Source organism: Pleurodeles waltl, chromosome 12 (genome assembly GCF_031143425.1).
Source record: "Pleurodeles waltl isolate 20211129_DDA chromosome 12, aPleWal1.hap1.20221129, whole genome shotgun sequence".
Taxonomy (NCBI): domain Eukaryota; kingdom Metazoa; phylum Chordata; class Amphibia; order Caudata; family Salamandridae; genus Pleurodeles; species Pleurodeles waltl.
Window position 1 is genome coordinate 32,413,786 of NC_090451.1, and position 19,016 is coordinate 32,432,801.

Here is a 19,016-nt window from a genome sequence, read left to right on the forward strand (position 1 = left end):
AGAGTGGCATAGTGTGGAGTCGCATACAGTGGTATACACTGGAGTGGCATAGAGTGGACAGGTTTAAAGTGCATTGTCGCAGAGTGTTGCAGAGTATAATGGCATAGAGTGCAGTTGCATGGAGTGCAGTGGCATTGAATTCAGCGGCAAACAATGCAGCGTCAAGGAGTGGTGCAGATTAGAGTAGTGTAGTGGCATAGAGTAGAGTGGTGCAGAGGTGAGTGATGCATAGGGCAGTTGCGGAGAGTAGAGTCGAGGGGCATAGACTGCAGAGTAGGGTAGCATAGAGTGGTGCAGAGTAGAGTATAGTTCCATACAGTGCAGTGGCAGAGAGTAGAGTGGTGCAGAGTGGAGTGGTGTAGAGGTGAGTGATGCATAGGGCAGTTGCACAGAGTATAGGCGAGTGGCACAGACTGCAGAGTAGGATAGAATAGAGTGGTGCAGAGTGTAGTGCATACAGTGCAGTGGCATAGAATAGAGTGGTGCAGAGTGGAGTGGTGTAGAGGTGAGTGATGCATAGGGCAGTTGTGCAGAGTACAGGTGAGGGGCATAGACTGCAGAGTAGGGTAGCATAGAGTGGTGTAGAGTATAGTGCCATACAGTGTAGTGGCATAGAGTAGAGTGGTGCAGAGTGGAGTGGTGTAGAGGTGAGTGATGCATAGGGCAGTTGTGCAGAGTACAGGCGAGGGGCATAGACTGCAGAGTATGGTAGCATAGAGTGGTGCAGAGTAGAGTGCATACAGTGCAGTGGCATAGAGTAGAGTAGTGCAGAGTGGGGTGGTGTAGAGGTGAGTGATGCATAGGGCAGTTGTGCAGAGTACAGGTGAGGGGCATAAACTGCAGAGTAGGGTAGCATAGAGTGGTGTAGAGTATAGTGCCATACAGTGCAGTGGCATAGAGTAGAGTGGTGTAGAGGTGAGTGATGCATAGGGCAGTTGTGCAGAGTACAGGCGAGGGGCATAGACTGCAGAGTAGGGTAGCATAGAGTGGTGTAGAGTATAGTGCCATACAGTGCAGTGGCATAGAGAAGAGTGGTGCAGTGTGGAGTGGTGTAGAGGTGAGTGATACATAGGGCAGTTGCGCAGAGTAGAGTCGAGGGGCATAGACTGCAGAGTAGGGTAGCATAGAGTGGTGTACAGTTTAGTGTCATACAGTGCAGTGGCAGAGAGTAGAGTGGTGCAGAGTGGAGTGGTGTAAAGGTGAGGGATGCATAGGGCAGTTGCGTAGAGTACAGGCGAGGGGCATAGACTGCAGAGTAGGGTAGCATAGAGTGGTGCAGAGTAGAGTATAGTGCCATACAGTGCAGTGGCATAGAGTACAGTGGTGCAGAGTGGAGTGGTGTAGAGGTGAGTGATGCATAGGGCAGTTGTGCAGTGTAGAGTCGAGGGGCATAGACTGCAGAGTAGGGTAGCATAGAGTGGTGTACAGTTTAGTGTTGTGCAGTGGCAGAGAGTAGAGTGGTGCAGAGTGGAGTGGTGTAGAGGTGAGTGATGCAGAGGGCAGTTGCGCAGAGTATGGTCGAGGGGCATAGACTGCAGAGTAGGGTAGCATAGAGTGGTGTACAGTTTAGTGTCATACAGTGCAGTGGCATAGAGTAGAGTGGTGCAGAGTGGAGTGGTGTAGAGGTGAGTGATACATAGGGCAGTTGTGCAGAGTACAGGCGAGGGGCATAGACTGCAGAGTAGGGTAGCATAGAGTGGTGTAGAGTATAGTGCCATACAGTGCAGTGGCATAGAGTAGAGTGGTGCAGAGTGGAGTGGTGTCGAGGTGAGTGATGCATAGGGCAGTTGTGCAGAGTACAGGCGAGGGGCATAGACTGCAGAGTAGGGTAGCATAAAGTGGTGCAGAGTAGAGTATAGTGCCATACAGTGCAGTGGCATATAGTACAGTGGTGCAGAGTGGAGTGGTGTAGAGGTGAGTGATGCATAGGGCAGTTGCGCAGAGTAAAGTCGATGGGCATAGACTGCAGAGTAGGGTAGCATGGAGTGGTGTACAGTATAGTGTCATACAGTGCAGTGGCAGAGAGTAGAGTGGTGCAGAGTGGAGTGGTGTAGAGGTGAGTGATGCATAGGGCAGTTGTGCAGAGTACAGGCGAGAGGCATAGACTGCAGAGTAGGGTAGCATAGAGTGGTGCAGAGTAGAGTATAGTGCCATACAGTGCAGTAGCATTGAGTAGAGTGGTGCAGAGTGGAGTGGTGTAGAGGTGAGTGATGCAGAGGGCAGTTGCGCAGAGTAGAGTCGAGGGGCATAGACTGCAGAGTAGGGTAGCATAGAGTGGTGCAGAGTAGAGTATAGTGCCATACAGTGCAGTAGCATTGAGTAGAGTGGTGCAGAGTGGAGTGGTGTAGATGTGAGTGATGCAGAGGGCAGTTGCACAGAGTAGAGTCGAGTGGCACAGACTGCAGAGTAGGGTAGCATAGAGTCGTGCATAGTAGAATATAGTGCCATACAGTGCAGTGGCATAGAGTAGAGTGGTGCAGTGTGGAGTGGTGTAGATGTGAGTGATGCATAGGGCAGTTGTGCAGAGTACAGGCGAGGGGCATAGACTGCAGAATAGAGTAGCATAGAGTGGTGCAGAGTAGAGTATAGTGTCATACAGTGCAGTGGCAGAGAGTAGAGTGGTGCAGTGTGGAGTGGTGTACAGGTGAGTGTGAGTGATGCATAGGGCAGTTGTGCAGAGTATAGTCGAGTGGCACAGACTGCAGAGTAGGGTAGCATAGAGTGGTGCAGAGTAGAGTATAGTGCCATACAGTGCAGTGGCAGAGAGTAGAGTGGTGCAGAGTGGAGTGGTGTAGAGGTGAGTGATGCATAGGGCAGTTGTGCAGAGTACAGACGAGGGGCATAGACTGCAGAGTAGGGTAGCATGGAGTGGTGCAGAGTAGAGTATAGTGCATACAGTGCAGTGGCATAGAGTAGAGTAGTGCAGAGTGGGGTGGTGTAGAGGTGAGTGATGCATAGGGCAGTTGTGCAGAGTACAGACGAGGGGCATAGACTGCAGAGTAGGGTAGCATAGAGTGGTGCAGAGTAGAGTATAGTGCATACAGTGCAGTGGCATAGAGTAGAGTAGTGCAGAGTGGGGTGGTGTAGAGGTGAGTGATGCATAGTGCAGTTGTGCAGAGTACAGGTGAGGGGCATAGACTGCAGAGTAGGGTAGCATAGAGTGGTGCATAGTAGAATATAGTGCCATACAGTGCAGTGGCATAGAGTAGAGTGGTGCAGTGTGGAGTGGTGTAGATGTGAGTGATGCATAGGGCAGTTGTGCAGAGTACAGGCGAGGGGCATAGACTGCAGAATAGAGTAGCATAGAGTGGTGCAGAGTAGAGTATAGTGTCATACAGTGCAGTGGCAGAGAGTAGAGTGGTGCAGTGTGGAGTGGTGTAGAGGTGAGTGTGAGTGATGCATAGGGCAGTTGTGCAGAGTATAGTCGAGTGGCACAGACTGCAGAGTAGGGTAGCATAGAGTGGTGCAGAGTAGAGTATAGTGCCATACAGTGCAGTGGCATAGAGTAGAGTTGTGCAGAGTGGTGTAAAGGTGAATGATGCAGAGGGCAGTTGTGCAGAGTACAGACGAGGGGCATAGACTGCAGAGTAGGGTAGCATAGAGTGGTGCAGAGTAGAGTATAGTGCATACAGTGCAGTGGCATAGAGTAGAGTAGTGCAGAGTGGGGTGGTGTAGAGGTGAGTGATGCATAGTGCAGTTGTGCAGAGTACAGGTGAGGGGCATAGACTGCAGAGTAGGGTAGCATAGAGTGTTGTAGAGTATAGTGCCATACAGTGCAGTGGCATAGATTAGAGTGGTGCAGAGTGGAGTGGTGTAGAGGTGAGTGATGCATAGGGCAGTTGCGCAGAGTAGAGTCGAGGGGCATAGACTGCAGAGTAGGGTAGCATAGAGTGTTGTAGAGTATAGTGCCATACAGTGCAGTGGCATAGAGTAGAGTGGTGCAGAGTGGAGTGGTGTAGAGGTGAGTGATGCATAGGGCAGTTGCGCAGAGTAGAGTCGAGGGGCATAGACTGCAGAGTAGGGTAGCATAGAGTGGTGTAGAGTATAGTGCATACAGTGCAGTGGAATAGAGTAGAGTGGTGCAGAGTGGAGTGGTGTAGAGGTGAGTGATACATAGGGCAGTTGTGCAGAGTACAGGTGAGGGGCATAGACTGCAGAGTAGGGTAGCATAGAGTGGTGTAGAGTATAGTGCCATACAGTGCAGTGGCATAGAGTAGAGTGGTGCAGAGGTGAGTGATGCAGAGGGCAGTTGCGCAGAGTAGAGTCGAGGGGCATAGACTGCAGAGTAGGGTAGCATAGAGTGGTGCAGAGTAGAGTATAGTGCCATACAGTGCAGTGGCATAGAGTAGAGTGGTGCAGAGTGGAGTGGTGTAGAGGTGAGTGATGCAGAGGGCAGTTGCGCAGAGTAGAGTCGAGGGGCATAGACTGCAGAGTAGGGTAGCATAGAGTGGTGCAGAGTAGAGTATAGTGCCATACAGTGCAGTGGCATAGAGTACAGTGGTGCAGAGTGGAGTGATGCATAGGGCAGTTGCGCAGAGTAGAGTCGAGGGGCATAGACTGCAGAGTTGGGTAGCATAGAGTGGTGTACACTATAGTGTCATACAGTGCAGTGGCAGAGAGTAGAGTGGTGCAGTGTGGAGTGGTGTAGATGTGAGTGATGCAGAGGGCAGTTGCGCAGAGTACAGGCGAGGGGCATAGACTGCAGAGTAGGGTAGCATAGAGGCGTGCAGATTAGAATATAGTGCCAACAGTGCAGTGGCATAGAGTACAGTGGTGTAGAGGTGAGTGATGCAGAGGGCAGTTGCGCAGAGTAGAGTCGAGGGGCATAGACTGCAGAGTAGGGTAGCATAGAGTGTTGTAGAGTATAGTGCCATACAGTGCAGTGGCATAGAGTAGAGTGGTGCAGAGTGGAGTGGTGTAGAGGTGAGTGATGCATAGGGCAGTTGCGCAGAGTAGAGTCGAGGGGCATAGACTGCAGAGTAGGGTAGCATAGAGTGGTGCAGAGTAGAGTATAGTGCCATACAGTGCAGTGGCATAGAGTAGAGTGGTGCAGAGTGGAGTGGTGTAGAGGGCAGTTGTGCAGAGTACAGGTGAGGGGCATAGACTGCAGAGTAGGGTAGCATAGAGTGGTGTAGAGTATAGTGCCATACAGTGCAGTGGCATAGAGTAGAGTGGTGCAGAGTGGAGTGGTGTAGAGGTGAGTGATGCAGAGGGCAGTTGCGCAGAGTAGAGTCGAGGGGCATAGACTGCAGAGTAGGGTAGCATAGAGTGGTGCAGAGTAGAGTATAGTGCCATACAGTGCAGTGGCACAGAGAACAGTGGTGCAGAGTGGAGTGATGCATAGGGCAGTTGCGCAGAGTAGAGTCGAGGGGCATAGACTGCAGAGTAGGGTAGCATAGAGTGGTGTACACTATAGTGTCATACAGTGCAGTGGCAGAGAGTAGAGTGGTGCAGTGTGGAGTGGTGTAGATGTGAGTGATGCAGAGGGCAGTTGCGCAGAGTACAGGCGAGGGGCATAGACTGCAGAGTAGGGTAGCATAGAGGCGTGCAGATTAGAATATAGTGCCAACAGTGCAGTGGCATAGAGTACAGTGGTGTAGAGGTGAGTGATGCAGAGGGCAGTTGCGCAGAGTAGAGTCGAGGGGCATAGACTGCAGAGTAGGGTAGCATAGAGTGGTGCAGAGTAGAGTATAGTGCCATACAGTGCAGTGGCATAGAGTAGAGTGGTGTAGTGTGGAGTGGTGCAGAGGTGAGTGATGCAGACTGCACAGAGTACAGTGCTGCAGAGTGTCGTAGAGCACTGCGGCGCAGAGTGGAGTTGTGTGGAGTAGATTGGTGTGGCCTAGACTGGAGTGCTGTAGAGTGGCAAAGAGTGTATTGGCAGAGAGTAGAGTGGTACAGGTAAAGCAGAGAGGCGTAGAGTGGAGTGGTACAGAGTACAGTGGTGTGGAGTGGTGAAGAGCAGAGTGCAGTGTCGTGGAGTGGTACAGAGTAGAGTAGAGTGGAGTATTCATGGTGTGGTAGCACACTGCCATTACAGACAACACATTTTCTATTGATATCACTATTCCATTGTCACAGACATGCAGTTTTGCTAATAAACTATACAGTGCGCAGACGAAAATGTGTGGAAATTGCATCACCTAGTTTAATGATTAATTTTGATCATATTAAACTGTTTCCAATACGCTTCAGAAAAAAAAGTGCTTCATTTGCGCATTCATAATTCTAATTTATTCTGAAATACTTACACAGTTCATTTAAATGTTGTGTTGGGTGCTAGAATGAAACACTTTCGTACCCCCACTATCCAGCAAGATTGATGCAGGATTCCTCTCACTTTAAAGTCAAAGAAAGGAGAAAGCAGCACCTGGCATTTCACCTTGATCTTTGAGATGAGATAAGATTTACAGGCCTGTTTACAGAAAGGAGCAGTTGGAAGGATTCTGTAAATAAGGTTTTGGCAAAGGCAGGACCGAACTCAAGCTGGCCAGCCTAAAAGAAATAACGCCTGCAAATGGAAAGCAAGAAAATGTGAGTTACAAACCACAAAGCCAACGGCAAGCAACAAGCAGAATGCATTCTGAGGTCAACTTACTGAATGTCCCCAGGATGTCTTTACCAAACCAGACCGCTGTGCTTACTGGTAGGCTGCAACCTAATGATCGTTTTTAAACAGGAACTGTCAGTGAACTTAGAGGCAAGACAGTTGTCATGTAAACACTGTCCGTGACCCAGATTATTATAGAGCAACATTACAGTCTATTAACCCAAGCGCCATGTGTTTTTTGTACAACTGGTATTCTGAACTCAGTTGAAAGAACTTTAGTATGCGATAATGAAGAAAAAAGAGTTTTCATGAAACTAAATATTTGCCAAAGATCACACCATTTAGGTGGGGAAGTTGTGATTCATCCAGGTTTACTGGTTTCCCTTTGTAAAAAATCACTTAAGAAATGGATATCTATTTGTCTTTTCTTACATGAATACTTTATTTTTACTTCTTTGGGCCTTTTTCTGCAGTTTTTGGATGGCAGGAACTCAACCTGAAGGAATTGGAGTGCTTTCAATGAGCGTTACTTCCATTACACAAGGTCGCATTCATTGTTGAGAGGCGGGAGGATTAAGTGATTTGATTACAAACAATGAATGTTGAATTGATGCTGGACTGCAGCTCTGGCCGTGACAGAGGAAGGCAGGCAGGCGCCACATGGAAGCTCTTTGTTATGGGCTCGAGGTTCCAACAGGGCCGCAAGCTGAGCCAGGCTTCTGGCTGGAGCTTTCAGTGTCTCGCCACCGCTAGCACTGCCCGGTAGGTGGACTATAGGGTCATCACATTGCCATTGGCGCTCTAGGAAGGACCTGGGCATGGTGCACCAAGGTGTGTGTGGCCGCACTGAGGAAGCCCTGGTCACAGTGTGCAGATGTGATTGCAATGGCCACCCGTGCAGCTGGAGCCGGTCACCGAGAGTGAGTGCTGGCGTTACAGCTGGGTCTGAGACAGAGGGCGTGGCCGAAGTGTGAAATTGGACCAGGACTTGGCCTCTGCTCTATAAAAATCAGTTTGCATATTGCAATGTTGTAGATCCACATGCGACCGTCCTATCTGCCTGGGGCTAAGAAGAAGCAGGACTTTCTGAGAGGTTAAACACAGAGATTTCATACACGAGAGGCTACTACTCCAGGGAGATAAAAATGCATCTTCTCGGCATTGCCAATTTTAGGGCGTATGGTCTAGGTGCGCTCAAAAATTAAACCAAAACTTAGAAGCAAAACAAGTTGTAATACTTTGAACCCAATTCTAGGTGGCAGAAGAGTGCCCAGCATGTAATTATACAACCATCAAACAGGTGGATGCATGTAAAACAGTTTACTTGATCATAAGGTGTGTTAATGTGTCCAGACTAAGGGTGGGCAAAATATTCTGTTCCGTCTGTGGAACTGGGCTAAATTTTGGTCATTCCGCGTCACTCTTTAACACAGAGTTCTGGACAAATACCACGTGGTGGAATTTTTCTCCTTCAAGGCTGCAGATTACGCGAGCTGATGAGCACAAGCGAGATTAGGCATCCCGAAATGTGATTTGCAACGCGGGCAGTCACCAGTGTTCGCGAGCGGTCAGGGTGAGAAGGCCGCCGTTCAAGAAGATTTGCTGCCGCTCGAGTAGATTTTCAACTTCAATGGCCGTGTGCACTTGCGCAACGCATGGCGCCGTTCACACTGATTTTTAGCACTGCTCATCCTACCAGTGGCATGTTTTCCACCAGTAGGTGGAATACCACAGTGTCCCGCAGAGTTTTTCTGTGACTCTGCGGAGTTCCGTGAAGTGAAACTCTGCAAATTTCACCCACCACTAGCTCAGACCATATAGCTGTCTACAGTGTAAAGGTTACAGGGTAAAATCCTCATAGGTTGGTGAGACAGCGCCACCTGTCATCACTGCTGTTGGATACACCGATGGTAATGTTCAGATTGACTGACTCCACCTTGGTTGGCTCTTTGCTGTGAGCTGCTCCACCTTTAAGCCAAGAAGAGACTCCAGTTGGGCTTTACCGACTGTTCTGTTTTAGTATTTGGGTGTATAGTGAATAGTTGGTTGAATATTTGTTTTAAGTTCAATACGGTACTCAACCGCCTGAATCCCCCAGAAACATACTTCATAAAACCAAGACCCTACTTTCTTTTGTCTTGTTTGCATCACCACAGCAGGTAAAATTGCACAGCGAACAAAAAATGCCAATATGATTAACATTTGAGTTTGTAAGTTGGAAATTTCCAAGCAGAAACCACCAACATTCTGGATCATGGTTTGACCAAACACCAGCGGCAACTCTTCAACCTCTTGGAGGTAAATGAAAAGGTGAGTGGCTGATGCTGAGAATCATAATTTTGGATGAAATCTGGGTAAGAATCAATGCAAAGCTGGATTTTGCTGCACCTGTCGGCCTAAGATACCGTTTAGACTGACCAAAGTATGATCTCTGAACTTTTGAAACGTGCCGTTGTGCAAGACTTGGATTTTGTGGGGTGAGAATTTCACATTGATCAAATAAATACGGTAAACCAGCCAGGCCCCACAGGTGCAAACCCGTAGCAGAGTTTCAGGTGAGCTACAGACTAAATAAATGGTTTCCCTTTAGATTAAATGAATGTGAATGTATTATGTGGATATCTTGGAATCTGTCGCGGATCCGGCAATTGTTGACCAACAGCGGACATCGCCACGTTGAGAGAATAGGAAAGACTGACAACAAATAAGCAGTGTGGATTCAGGAACAGGTTCCAATTGCAAGATTGCTGTTGGCGAGCTCTTCGCAGCACAGGGCGCCGGTATCTTCCCTCTTTCTTGTGAGTGTACTTGTCCTTGGCCAAGGCCCCGTTGGCACCATATATCTTGCCTCCCAATCGCTTCCTTCCAGGTGCTTTCATTGCGATTGCTGCACTTTGAGATCTTTTTCTCTGGGCTCTGGTAGTTACTGGGTGATATCCATGGTGGGTATGTAGGAAAGTGGCTCCCTGTTGCAGCTACCCCCCACTTTTTGCCTGATATTGATGCTGATTTGACTGTGAAGTGTGATGGGACCCTGCTAACCAGGCCCCAGCACCAGTGTTCTTTCATTAAAAATGTACCATTGTTTCCACAATTGGCACAGCCCTGGCACACAGATAAGTCCCTTGGTACCAAGGGCCCCGTGACCAGGGAAGGTCTCTAAGGGCTGCAGCATGTGTTGTGCCACCCTAAGGGACCCCTCACCTAACACATGCACACTGCCATCGCAGATTGTGTGTGTTGGCGGGGAGAAAAAGGCAAAGTCGACATGGCATCCCCCTCAGGGTGCCATGCACACAAAATACTGCCTGTGGCATAGGTAAGTCACCCCACTAGCAGGCCTTACAGCCCTAAGGCAGGGTGCACTATACCACAGGTGAGGGCATAGCTGCATGAGCAATATGCCCCTACAGTGTCTAAGTTCATTCTTAGACATTGTAAGTACAGTGTGGCCATATTAAGTATATGGTCTGGGAGTTTGTTAAAATGAACTCCACAGCTCCATAATGGCTACACTGAATACTGGGAAGTTTGGTATCAAACTTCTCAGAATAATAAACCCACACTGATGCCAGTGTTGGATTTATTACAAAATGCACACAGAGGGCATCTTAGAAGATGCCCCCTGTATTTCCCCAATCCTTCATTGCAGGACTGACTGGTCTATGCCAACCTGCCACTGAGATGAGTTTCTGCCCCCCTGGGGTGAGAGCCTTTGTGCTCTCTGAGGACAGAAACAAAGCCTGCACTGGGTGGAGGTGCTTCTCACCTCCCCCTGCAGGAACTGTAACACCTGGCGGTGAGCCTTAAAGGCTCACCCCTTTTGTTACAGCACCCCAGGGCATCCCAGCTAGTGGAAGTGCCCTCCCCTCCGGCCACTGCCCCCACTTTTGGCGGCAAAGCTGGAGGAGATATTTAGGAAAACAAGGAGGAGTCACCCACCAGTCAGGACTGCCCCTAAGGTGCCCTGAGCTTAGGTGACTCCTGCCTTTAGAAATCTTCCATCTTGAGATTGGAGGATTCCCCCAATAGGAATAGGGATGTGCCCCCCTCCCCTCAGGGAGGAGGCACAAAGAGGGTTGTAGCCACCCTCCAGGACAGTAGCCATTGGCTACTACCCTCCTGACCTAAACACACCCCTAAATCTAGTATTTCAGGGTGACCCAGAACCCAGGAAATCAGATTCCTGCAACCTACAAGAAGAAGAAGGACTGCTGACCTGAAAGCCCTGCAGAGACGATGGAGACGACAACTGACTTGTCCCCAGCCCTACTGGCCTGTCTCCAGACTCAAAGAACCTGCACAGAGACTCATCCGACAGGGACCAGCAACCTCTGAAGCCTCAGAGGACTGCCCTGAACCCGAAGGAGCAAGAAACTCCTGTGAACAGCGGCACTGTTCAAAAACAGCAACAACTTTGCAACTTTCTTGCAACTTTTAAAGAACTCACTCTTTCTGTCGGAAGCGTGAGACTTCACCCTCTGCACCCGGCGCCCCCTGCTCGAGCTCCAAAGGACCAACACAACAGGAAGGACTCCCAGGCGACTGCAACCTCGTGAGTAGCCCGAGATTACCTCCCTGGACCCCCACAGTGACACATACAGAGAGAATCCAGAGGCTCCCCCTGACCGCGACTGCCTGAAACAAGGAACCCGACGCCTGGACCAAGCACTGCACCCGCAGCCCCCAGGACCAAAAGGAACCGAACTCCAGTGCAGAAGTGACCATCAGGTGACCCTCTGCCTAGCCCAGTCAGTGGCTGGCCCAAGAAGCCCCCCTGTTCCCTGCCTGCACCGGTAGAGTGACCCCCTGTTCCCTCCATTGATTCCTATTGACAACCCAACGCCTGCTTTGCACACTGCAACCGGACGCCCCTGTGCCGCTGAGGGTGTGTTTTGTGTGCCTACTTCTGTCCCCCCCAGTGCTCTAGAAACCCCCCCTGGTCTGCCCTCCGAAGACGCAGTTATTTACCTATTGGCAGACTGGAACCGGAGCACCCCTGTTCTTCATAGGCACCTATGTGTTTTGGGCCCTCCTTTGACCTCTGCACCTGACCGGCCCTGTGTTGCTGGTGCAGTGACTTTGGGGTTGCCTTGAACCCCCAATGGTGGGCTGCCTATGCCCAGGAACTTGAACTTGTAAGTGCCTTACTTACCTAAAAATCTAACCAATACTTACCTCCCCCAGGAACGGTTGATTTTTGCAGTGTCCACTTTTAAAATAGCTTATTGCCATTTTAACTAAAACTGTGTATGTTACTGCTCTAATTCAAAGTTCCTTACTTACCTGTGTGGAGTACTTTCCATTTTATGTATTTACTTCAAATCTTAAATCTTGTGGTTCTAAAATAAATTAAGAAAATATATTTTTCTATATAAAAACTATTGGCCTGGAGTTAAGTCTTTGAGTGTGTGTTCCTCATTTATTGCCTGTGTGTGTACAACAAATGTTTAACACTGCCCTCTGATAAGCCTACTGCTCGGCCACACTACCACAAAATAGAGCATTAGAATTATCTAATTTTGCCACTATCTTTCCTCTAAGGGGAACCCTTGGACTCTGTGCACACTATCTCTTACTTTGAGATAGTATATACAGAGACAACTTCCTACATTGGTGGATCAGCGGTGGGGTACAAGACTTTGCATTTGCTGGACTACGCACCCAATACCTGATCACACAACTAAATTCCAAAAATTGTCATTAGAAACTGATTTTTGCAATTTGAACTATTTTTCTAAATTTTTTAAAGTCCTGCTAGGGCCTTGTGTAAGCCCCTGTTGGCATTTCTTTTAGAGTTTAAACATTTGTAAAAGTTTAGATTTAAGTTCTGGAAGTATTTTTTTAGATTCTTAAAAAAGTAATCCCAACGTTTAGAGTGATAATGTCTAGCACAGATGAGATGGTGGTAGAACTCTACCTCACCCTTTACCTGCACCTAAGGATGTCAGAGTTAAGGACTCTCTGTAAGCTAAAAAAGATAAAAACTGGGTCCAGCCCTACCAAAGTAAAGCTCCAGGAGCTTTTGGCAGAGTTCACAAGGGACCACCCTCTGAGGATAATCCTTCAGATGGGGAAGTTAGTGAACAGGAGGAGGAATTCCCCCCTCCTGTCCCAACCAGGGAGAACAGGGTCCCTCAAACCCTGACTCCTCAAATCATAATCAGAGAGACTGGTTCTTCCACAGGGGAGACCAGTACCTCTGGAAGCATTGAGGGCAGCCTCAATGAAGATAACCTCCTGTGAGTCAGGATGGCCGAAAGATTAGCTTTGGAGAAGCAGCTCCTAGCCATAGAAAGGGAAAGACAAGAGATGGGTTTAACTTCCATAAATGGTGGCAGCAACTTAAATAGGGTCAGAGAGAGTCCTGGCATCCTACAAATCCCCAAAGGGATTGTAACAAAATATGAAGTTGGTGACGGCATCACCAAGTGGTTCACAGCTTTTGAGAGGGCTTGTGCAGCCAGAAAGGTAAACAGATCTCACTGAGGAGCTCTCCTTTGGGAAATGTTCACTGGAAAGTGTAGGGATAGACTCCTCACACTCTCTGGTAAAGATGCAGAATCCTATGACCTCGTGAAGGCTACCCTGATTGAGGGCTTTGGATTCGCCACTGAGGAGTACAGGATTAGGTTCAGGGGGGCTCAAAAATCCTCAAGCCAGACCTGGGTTGATTTTGTAGACTACTCAGTGAAAACACTGGATGGTTGGGTAACTGGAAATGAAGTGCATGACTATGTTGGGCTTCATAATTTGTTTATGAAAGAACACATTTTAAGTAACTGCTTCAATGAAAAGTTGCATCAGTATCTGGTAGACCTAGGTCCAATTTCTCCCCAAGAATTGGGAAAGAAGGCAGACCACTGGGTCAAGACTAGGGTAACCAAAACTTCCACTGGGGGTGACCAAAAGAAAGGGGTTACAAAGCCTCCTCAGGAGAAAGTGGGTGACACTAGAAATAAAGAAAAAAGAGTCCTCTGTAGGCCCCCAAAAACCAGACCAGGTGGGTGGGCCCCAAGACACAACCCAAAACAAAGGTGGGTACCAGGGTAAGAACTGGGATGCCACTAAGACATGGTGCCAAAACTGTAACCAGACAGGGCACCACACCAAGAACACTTCTTGTCCCAAAAACAACCCCCCTAGCAAAACCTCAGGGGTGACCAGTGCAGCCATTGGTATTGACTCCTCAGATGAGAAGGTCTTCATAGCCTTCAACTGGGAAAAGGGCCCAACAGGTGAGTTGGAGATCCCAGAGGGGAGCAGACACTTCCACCACCTACTGGTGAATGGAATCCCAGCCACTGCCCTGAGAGACACTTGTGCCAGTCACACTATTGTGCATGACAGGCTGGTGCTCTCAAACCAGTACATCCCAGGTGAGACTGCCAGAGTAAGAGTTAGCCCAGACAGGGTCACTGATAGGCCTGTGGCGTTGGTGCCCATAGAAGTGGGTGGGACTTTTAGCTTGAGAAGGGTGGTAGTCAGTACAGACCTCCCCATTGATTGTCTCCTTGGAAATGACTACCCAGAGGTCAGTCAGAGCCCAAGAGAGGAACTGGTCCAGCGCCAGTCCTCTCCCAAGGATTCTGGAGGTGCTACCCCTGCAGTAACTGCAAGTAGGCCCCAGAGGAAAAAGAAAAGAAAACAGTGTAGGAAGGGTGGACAACCTTTAGCCAAGGTTCCAGCAAGCCCAGGAGATTCTGCTCCAGTAGGGGAGAATTCCAAAAGGGGCACTGGTAAAGTCCAACCTGACCCACAAGAAGTCCTTGCTAGTCAGGCAACTGTTAAACCCGAGTGGGTGGCTCCTCAGTTAACAGAAGAAAGAGTGGAAGAAGGGTGTTTACTACAAGATGTAGTAACCCCCCCACTCTAACACAGCAGACAGGCACCCTGAACCCAAAGAAGCCTGTAACTTAGCCCCTTCCCTTGTAGGTGAAGAGCTAAAGGTGTGGTTCTGGGCACTGTCAGTGGCCTCTGCTGGGTGTTAGCCTTTATGGCTGCACTATCCTTGGCATGGTGGTCTGACCCCATGCCAAATAGCAAGTTAGCCCCCCTGACCCTGTTGGTCATGGTGGGGTTACTCCAACTCTGGGTAACCTCTTTGGGTAAGCTCGGGGTGACCCTGGCTAAGGTAAGATTAGCAGAGGTGAATACCTCTAACCCCAAAATAGAGAGAATGGGTGAAGACATTAAAAACTCAGACAAGAGGCAATTCAGACTAGGTCCTATCACTGTGGAAGTAGGTTGTTTCCCCAGAAGGAATGGCCTGAACAGGAGGATGTAAAGCGGAGTAGGCCCTGCATCAAACCAGCCTGTTTTCTGCCTGACAGACTAGGAAGACTCTCCAGGCTTTGGCTGAGTCTCCTGGCCTGTGGGCTGGGGGGGGCTTGTGTAAAGAAATGGCTCCCTGTTGCAGTTACCCCCCACTTTTTGCCTGATACTGATGCTGGCTTGACTGAGAAGTGTGCTGGGACCCTGCTAACCAGGCCCCAGCACCAGTGTTCTTTCCCTAAAACTGTACCTTTGTCTCCACAATTGGCACAACCCTGGCATACAGATAAGTCCCTTGTAAAAGATACCAGTGGTACCAAGGGCCATGTGACCAGGGAAGGTCCCTAAGGGCTGCAGCATGTGTTGTGCCACCCTAAGGGACCCCTCACCTAACACATGCACACTGCCATTGCGGATTGTGTTTATTGGTGGGGAGAAAAAGGCAAAGTCGACATGGCATCCCCCTCAAGATGCCATGCACACAAAATACTGCCTGTGGCATAGGTAAGTCACCCCGCTAGCAGGCCTTAAAGCCCTAAGGCAGGGTGCACTATTCCACAGGTGAGGGCATAGCTGCATGCTGGACAGTGTCTAAGTCCATTCTTATACATTGTAAGTACAGTGTGGCCATATTAATTATATGGTCTGGGAGTTTGTCAAAAACGAACTCCACAGCTCCATAATGGCTACACTGAATACTGGGAAGTTTGGTATCAAACTTCTCAGAATAATAAACCCACACTGATGCCAGTGTTGGATTTATTTAACAAATGCACACAGAGGGCATCTTAGAAGATGCCCCCTGTATTTTACCCAATCCCTCAGTGCAGGACTGACTGGTCTGTGTCAGCCTGCCACTGAGACGAGTTTCTGCCCCCCTGGGGTGAGAGCCTTTGTGCTCTCTGAGGACAGAAACAAAGCCTGCACTGGGTGGAGGTGCTTCTCACCTCCCCCTGCAGGAACTGTAACACCTGGCGGTGAGCCTCAAAGGCTCATGCCTTTTGTTACAGCACCCCAGGGCATCCCAGCTAATGGAGATGCCCGCCCCTCCGGCCACTGCCCCCACTTTTGGCAGCAAGGCTGAAGGAGATATTTAGGAAAACAAGGATGAGTCACCCACCAGTCAGGACTGCCCCTAAGGTGCCCTGAGCTGAGGTGACTCCTGCCTTTAGAAATCCTCCATCTTGAGATTGGAGGATTCCCCCAATAGGATTAGGGATGTGCCCCCCTCCCCTCAGGGAGGAGGCACAAAGAGGGTGTAGCCACCCTCCAGGACAGTAGCCATTGGCTATTTCCCTCCTGACCTAAACACACCCCTAAATGTAGTATTTAGGGGTGACCCAGAACCCAGGAAATCAGATTCCTGCAACCTACAACAAGAAGAAGGACTGCTGACCTGAAAGCCCTGCAGAGACGACGGAGACGACAACTGACTTGGCCCCAGCCCTATTGGGGTGTCTCCAGACTCAAAGAACCTGCACAGCGATGCATCCGACAGGGACCAGCCACCTCTGAAGCCTCAGAGGACTGCCCTGAACCTGAAGGACCAAGAAACTCCTGTGAACAGTGGCACTGTTCAAAAACAGCAACAACTTTGCAACTTTCTTGCAACTTTTAAAGAACTCACTCTTCCCGCCCGAAGCATGAGACTTCACCCTCTGCACCCGACACCCCTGTCTCGAGCTCTAGAGGACCAACACTACAGGAAGGACTCCGAGGTGACTGCGACCTCGTGAGTAGCCCAAGACAACCCCCCTGGACCGCCACAGCGACGCATGTAGAGAGAATCCAGAGGCTCCCCCTGAGAGCGACTGACTGAAACAAGGAACCCGATGCCTGGACCAAGCACTGCACCCGCAGCCCCCAGGACCAGAAGGAACCGAACTCCAGTGCAGGAGTGACCATCAGGTGACCCTCTGCCTAGCCCAGTCGGTGGCTGGCCCGAGAAGCCCCCCTGTGCCCTGCTTGCACCGCTAGAGTGACCCCCGGGTCCCTCCATTGATTCCTATTGACAACCCGACGCCTGCTTTGCACACTGCAACCGGACTCCCCTGTGCCGCTGAGGGTGTGTTTTGTGTGCCTACTTGTGTCCCCCACAATGCTCTACAAAACCCCCCCAGGTCTGCCCTCCGAAGACGCAGGTACTTACCTGTTGGCAGACTGGAACCGGAGCACCCCTGTTCTTCATAGGCGCCTATGTGTTTTGGGCCCTCCTTTGACCTCTGCATCTAACCAGCCCTGTGTTGTTGGGGCGGTTACTTTGTGGTTGCCTTGAACCCCTAACGGTGGGCTGCCTATGCCCAGGAACTTGAACTTGTAAGTGCCTTACTTACCTAAAAATCTAACCAATACTTACCTCCCCCAGGAACTGTTGATTTTTGCAGTGTCCACTTTTAAAATACCTTATTGCCATTTTAACTAAAACTGTGTATGTTACTGCTCTAAATCAAAGTTCCTTACTTACCTGTGTGGAGTACCTTGCATTTTATGTATTTACTTCAAATCTTGAATCTTGTGGTTCTAAAATAAATTAAGAAAATATATTTTTCTATATAAAAACTATTGGCCTGGAGTTAAGTCTTTGAGTGTGTGTTCCTCATTTATTGCCTGTGTGTGTACAACAAATGCTTAACACTACCCTCTGATAAGCTCGACCACACTACCACAAAATAGAGCATTAGAATTATCTACTTTTGCCACTATCTTACCTCTAGGGGAAACCCTTGGACTCTGTGCACACTCTCTCTCACTTTGAGATAGTATATACAGAGCCAACTTCCTACAGGCTACTGTTGTTTACCATGGGTGTCTTGGGCTTCAGTGCTATTGCCCTGCTGTTGTGTATTCAGTGCTGGTTTTAGGGCGGTGCCAAGGTCGAGCGATGCCCTTTGTGCGACATGCTGAGGCGAGATAAGAGCAGCCTGACGCCATCTTTGTGTGCGCGGCATTTTTCGGGGGATAGTTACAAGAGCATGATGTCTCTGTTAGTTAATGCACCTGATAGAGAGCTGTGATTGGTCTAGACACAGTCTTGACTCATGATAAAGCTGTATGGATGGTTCTTGCTGCAAAGCACGTCTAGCATGCAGATCACAGATTAGTATTTTATGTAGCTAGCTCAGTCGCTCACTGATTTTGTCACTGAGATCCTTTTGTTACGTGGATTTTATGTGATAATCCAACTAACATATCACTTCGAGCAATGAAAGCATCAAGCGCTACATGAAATTTGAATGACATAGGTTCAGAGCATTATTGTTCTTTTCCCCTCAATATTTTGTTGTTCCAAGGATGCTAAAAAGTGTTCCTTTGGATACTGATACAATGTTATTAGCATGACACCCACAATTGTTGTGTTACGTTTTAAATCCTGAGATTATGGGGCAGATTTACTAACACTGTGCGCCTGGTTTGCATCAAAAAAGTGATGCAAAACTGGCGCAAAGCGTTTTCTTGGGACTTACTTTCCAGTGCAAGTACTAACTTGGTAGAGACAAGTTTACATGTGTACTGCATCCTACAGCACACATCCAAACGTTGTCAAACTATAGAGTTTTGTGCTGGAAGGGTAACCACCCAGGATAAAACCTATGCTTGACAACAGGCTGCACCCTTGCACTATGATGCAAGGGTGCGTGTATTGCACTGTGATGCAAGGGTGCGGGTATTGCACTATGATGCAAGGGTGCGTGTATTGCACTATGATGCAAGGGTGCGTGTATTGCACTATGATGTGATGCAAGGGTGCGTGTATTGCACTATGATGCAAGGGTGCATGTATTGCACTATGATGCAAGGGTGCGTATATTGCACTATGATGTGATGCAAGGGTGCGTGTATTGCGCTATGATGCAAGGGTGCGTGTATTGCGCTATGATGCAGTGGTGTGTGTATTGTGCTATGATGCAAGGGTGAGTGTATTGCGCTATGATGCAGGGGTGCATGTATTGAGCTATGATGCAAGGGTGCGTGTATTGCGCTATGATGCAAGGGTGCGTGTATTGCGCTATGATGCAGGGGTGCATGTATTGTGCTATGATGCAAGGGTGCGTGTATTGCGCTATGATGCAGGGGTGCATGTATTGAGCTATGATGCAAGGGTGCGTGTATTGCGCTATGATGCAAGGGTGCGTGTATTGCACTATGATGCAAGGGTGCGTGTATTGCACTATGATATGATGCAAGGGTGCGT